The 6222-nt window shown below is 21.4% G+C and overlaps 1 protein-coding gene across 1 annotated transcript in view; it reads left to right on the forward strand.

The window, feature by feature from the left end:
• The window catches only part of LOC102675461 (max-interacting protein 1-like), a gene marked incomplete at its 5' end in the record, with an annotated part of 184526 nt that overhangs the window by 142476 nt on the left and 35828 nt on the right, over positions 1–6222 (forward strand). The gene's annotated exons all lie outside the window — the stretch shown is intronic.

The raw sequence follows: 6222 nt of genomic DNA on the forward strand, positions 1-6222 counted from the left end.
GAAATAAAAATTTTATAGCAATATTATTTCATTATTAAAAGAAAATTAAATGGATTATAAAATAACTTGCAGTATATAATTTTTTTTTGGTAATATGAATGCAAATTTGTTTTTTTTTTTTTGATTATATACTTCTAAAATATTCATCATTATTCATCGTATTTTTCTTTTTAATTTCTCTATTTTTAAAATTATAATTACAATATGTTTCCCTTTTCTTTCTTTTAATTTCATTAAAATAGTTTAAATTTCAAAACTAAAATTGAAAAAGAAAATTTTTATAAATCAAGATATTTTTCTCATTTCTTTTTATTTAAAACTGAATAAACCACTGTATAAATAACTAACAATTCACAGAAAGATTATTTAAATTAATTTGCTGCATAATTATTATATTTACATATTCTATCAATATGCGTTCGATAAATGTTGCATTGATTTATTGCTCCCTAGATTGCACTTTACAATTGTATAATATTAATATTGAATTAAAATTCCTATAATATTACAAACGTTCGTAAAATTACAAATAAATTCATTAAAGGAAACATCGCATAAACGTATATATCTCAACATCCATAACATGATTTTCATATCATAACGATCATCGTGATATCATGCTATCATCATGCTATCATTATTGATAAAATTTCGTGCGTAACTAGATTCGGGTGCATTTCGCGTGTATATACGAGAGGCGTTACATATTCAATTTCGAAAATTGAAAACCGAATAGAATTCCGTGGATATCGAGAAATAGAGTCAATAAAGTAAAGCACGGATACAAACTTTTGATTGGATGATTATAAACGATTTCAAAATTATATTATAGAAATCGTATCCAATATCTTATGTAAATAATATATTGTTAAATTTCAATATCGAAATTATTTTATAATTTCATATAATTATATATGAATATTTATGAAAAATTTAAATGTATAAAAATTTATAAAATGTCTACGATATATAAAAAGATATGAATTATTCAAAGTATAATGATATATTTATAAGTTTAATGATATTTAAAAATGAAACAAATTACTTAAATTATATTTTTTTTAAGTTAAGTTTATAAAATTTTAATTTTGCATAAACACTCGCAATCTAGTTATGTGATTTAAAAAATTATATTTTCATTTATTTATTTATTGACTATTTTATTAATTTATTTATGTTTTACGTGTGTATGTATGTATATACCGATATTATAACAGTTATTCATTCTTATTTTCTAAATTAAAAATATAATTTGCAATCGATTATATCAAATTAATTTTTTATAATAAATCATCACATTTTTATAATAGATAATTGTTGAATCATGAAATAGATCTCAGATAATCTTTATTAAATTTAAAGATTTAGTATTAATTAAATGAATTTTAATTTAATTTAAAAAATAATATTTAACAAATATAAGAAATATTTTTAAATAAAAAATAAAATATATTATAAAAAATATATATCGCTATAGTTTGTTAATAAATATTTTAAATTTTTTAAATAAATTTTATTTGGTATATCCTTTTATATATATCCTCAATTATTCGAATTTTGCTTCGAAAAAAATTTAGGACAAATAATCACTATCAAATATCAGAAAATTTCGAATTTCTCAAAATCTATAAAATAAAACCTATAAAACCTATAAAAATTCCAGATTTAAAACATTCATTAACAAAACAGGGAAGAAATGATCCTCGAAATTCTCCTATCACAATTCCTACTTTATATTACCATTCCCATATTCTACTAATCTGGATCCACCGTATCCTCATGCCCATCCTCTTATCTCTAGAAACCACCCTCGATTCTCCATAAAATTTCTAAAATCATACACCCAACATACCCGAGGCGGTAAAAAAATATATACATGAAATCGATTGATCCATAACAATTAATCTTTTTGCGTCCATATTCAAAATATTTTTCGATACAAAATCGTTCGTGTATTAACAACAATATTATATCATATAACAATATATTATAATAATATATCATTCAAATATATATGAAATTTTTGAATAGAATCTTTATATTCATCTACCTGTATTCATCAAATATTTTCCGGCAAGGAAATGTTTCGATAAATGTTGAAATATGTTATAAATTTTTTAAATAAATTTTTCATTGAATAAGAAGTTTTAATATATAAAATATGCTTTGACAAAATTTTCAACAATAATTTAAATTCAACAATAATTTATAATTTTTTAATATATAAAAAATTTATTATTGAATGATTTAATAGATTTATTAAATTGATTGTCTAATATGTCATAATCTAATATTTACAATATAATTAACAATCACAATCAATATTTGATAATATAATACTTATATAAAAATATCGTCCTTTGATAATTTTTTAATGTAATCAAAATTATGCATATCACTATTATTTAAGTTTTATTTAACGATCATTGCTTATTAAAAAGTTATTGACAAAAATAATTTAGTTAAATAATAAAAAATAAATATGTTAATTTATTAAAAAATTATTAATTTAACCTAATCTATAAACTGTAAAACTAGGAATTAAATAAATTTTTTTTGACATAAATCAATTTTATATTAATTCCACCTCAAATCGAAAAATTAAATAAAAATTCATTTATTTAATTTGTCGATTTAATGATTTACACTAAATTTGAACTAATTTTTAATTTGACTAATCATCGATTCAATTCTAACAATAACCTGACCTAATCTAAACTATTTCGAAGAATTTTTGTTAATAACTTTTCAAAGAACAACGAACAATGATAAATAAAATTTTCACAATACTATTCAGGATGACGATCTTGGCAATATATTGAAAAATCATCAAGATCTGAGAACGGTAACTTTTAGTAAATACATTTTTATGTATTTTTGTGTTCATTTTGACTTCTAGAATAATCCTGCAAAAATATCTTATATATATATTAACAATATATTATATATTTTACAATTTTTAATGACGACTCAAGCGTTTAACTTAAATGATTATTCACCAGAAGATATATATTCGAACGAGAAGAGAACGAATAGAGATCGAAACAAAATATGCGAATAAAAGCAGCTGAAGTCGAAAGACGAACAGAGAAGTAGAAAAATATGATTGCAAAATACTCGAACCCGAATTTGCATGCAAACGAGTTTGGGATTTCATTCGGATCGCACGCGTATGTTTCCATCATTATAAACATTTCATCGCAACCCTTCGATTGCCCCAATATCGCGTTACCGTGTTCAAAATGGAAAGAGATTACATTCTGACTCGATCCTCGAGAGTCGAAGTAAGTCCCGATAATATCCTCGCGATGTGAATGACATCAAGTCCCTCGTCTGCATCCTCGTCTTGAATTAATTTCTCGATTCTCGTGAAACATTTGGCTCCACATGCGTTCCGCTTGTCTATTATTTGATAAATAAATAAGGTTCCGTCTGTAGAAACTTTGGTATTGATGTGGGAAAAGAGAACTCGAGGAATAGTACTTTTGTTCGGCTGCGACTTGATTAGATGCTTTGGGAGAGATTGAAGTATGCTGTGTCGATTTATTATGCGGTGACGAGTGATGGAATTATTTAGTGGGATTTTGCGTCGGAGATTTGAGTTTGGAAATTTATGATGGAATAACGAATTTGAGATGTTTGTAAATATTTCAAAATATCATCGAAAATTTATAATATACGAATTACTTTTTTTTTTCTTTTGTTTACTTTTTTTTTCTTCTGTATACAATTTTTATGATCCTATATAAAACTTCTTTAAATTTGGAAATGGTAATTTGATTATAATAATAATAATCTGTAAAAACTTTATGATATAATTAATTTGAAGTTTAATTTATATTTTTTTTCTTAAATTTGTTTAAACTAAATTTTTAAAATTAATAATTTAAATTATAATTTATAATAATATCTTATGATGAATTTGATACATCCAATTAAATTCTTCTCTCTTTTTTTATAATTTTACATAAAATTTATTAAATTTGAAAATTATAATTTTTGTTGATTTTATTATATTGCTAATACATAAAAGATTTATATCATAATATAATTAATTTGTGAAAAATATATACAATTTAATTTTTAACTTATTTCTATATAATATTTTTGATAGTTAATTTTAATATTTCATATAAAAAATCATAATATAATTAATTTATAATGAATATGATATAATTAAATTAATTTTATATAAAATTTTTCAAAATTTTATTTTAAATTTAATCTACTTTATAAAGAATTTATTTCAAAGAATATAATTTCTCCATGATAAGAATTCTTTTCTTTCCTATTTGATTAAAATTCCTACATTTAAATGGCAATATAATGTTTAAATATATTCAATAATAAAATAATAAAGATTTCTAAATAAAGATTTCTAAATAAAGATTTTTTAATATAAAGATCTCTTCCAAATCAACTGAAATTATAGTATTTGACTGATAAAGTTTCGTATTTATTGTCTCTTATTTGTCATTCTAAGTTGAAATTAGAATGCATTCCCTTTCGTTTGACAGAGAATGCGATAGAACAAGAAGCGGATAAACTGTGGAAGCGTTAATGAAAATGAATAAGTTTCGTTTATTATGTTGAGCTGAGATGTGACATTCATCACTGGAAACTTTGGAACTCGAGAGATAAATTATAGCGAAGCTTATTCGTGATTTTAATCGTACTTGACGTTCTTCGCAAAAATGAATGGAAATAGGAACAACAGAGGAGAAGAAATTTGAATTAAGCTATTTTAAATCGTACGAAATAACGGAATTAATTTTTCTCATAAATTCGTTTCAAAATATTTCATCCCGTAGTGATGAAATATGCATAAAAATGGCTTTTTGGATTAACTTAAAATCACCATTATTAGTTATTAAATTATTAATATTTTATATCGTAATTGGATATACTATTTTTTATATTTTTTGTTATTATTATATTAAATTTGTATAGTTCAATAATACGTTTGTTAAATTAAAAAATACGTTTGTTAAAAAATTTAATTATTGAGAATCAATTTTAAATATAATAAATAAATTCTCTTGGTAAAATTTTTCAAAATTTGTTATTTTTATTTGTATTAAAAATAATTTTAATTTTAATTTTCATTTAATGATCATTTGTACATAAAATTAGAAATTTCAAATTTAAATATTTCAGAATTTTTTCAGATTTTTTCCAAGACTTAAAATAATATAAAAATAGATCTAGAAATAAGAAATTTACTTACTTATTGAATAATACTTTAACACAAAATAAGATAAAAAGCAAATAAAAAAAATTGCGTTTTTTGATTTGTTTATTAGTTATTAATAATTAATAAAGTCAATAATATTTATTATAAATATAAATGAAAATTTTGTAGTTTTATTCCATATATTTCTTATAGACGTCACATGTTCTTTATGCGAAATTTATAGATATCGTTCTGAAATTAGGGTGGAACTTTAAGGATGAAAATGAATGAGACTATACTGAAACTTATGCATACCAATCATACGATTTTACGATAGGTCTATAAAATAGTCGGGAATCGACAGATTCTGCTTTTCCATCATAAAAGAATGCCTGTCGAACTTATACATCACAATGAGTTTTTATCAGATCAAAATCAAATGATGATTTTCACCAGACTTTATGACTTTTCCATTTTATTTTTTAATTTAGATTCAGAATTTTTTAAATTCTGAAAATAGCAGAAATATGTTCAATAAAAATATATAGATATATGGATATAATTTCATTTAATTTATAAATAACTTTGAATTTAGAAAATTTCAATTATCTATAAATTTTATAAACTTAAAAATTTAATAATCATTAACAATTAGAAAATCAATATTTATTTAAACTGATTGTGAATTAATTATTGAAAATTATTTTATTTGTTAATTCTTTCCTATTGATAAAATTTCAAAAAATTTAAAACAAATAAAATATAATTATTCTTTTATTATTAAAATTTTTAATATCAGATATAGAAAATATATTTTCAGTTTTTTATTTACGTATTGACATTTAATATATATAAAAATATTAATATATATAATTTCTTAGAATCTTTGAAAGATTTTAATTTTAAAAACCGAAATAAACACAAAACAAAGGTTCGTATACAAAAATATCAGTTAAGATTTATTTATTAAGACATAAATATTTATAACTTGTAATAGATGAGACAGAGAGAGAGAGAGAGAGAGAGAGAGAGAGAGAGAGAGAGAGATC

The sequence above is a fragment of the Apis dorsata genome, unplaced genomic scaffold (assembly GCF_000469605.1).
Source record: "Apis dorsata unplaced genomic scaffold, Apis dorsata 1.3 scaffold_311, whole genome shotgun sequence".
Classification (NCBI taxonomy): Eukaryota; Metazoa; Arthropoda; class Insecta; order Hymenoptera; family Apidae; genus Apis; species Apis dorsata.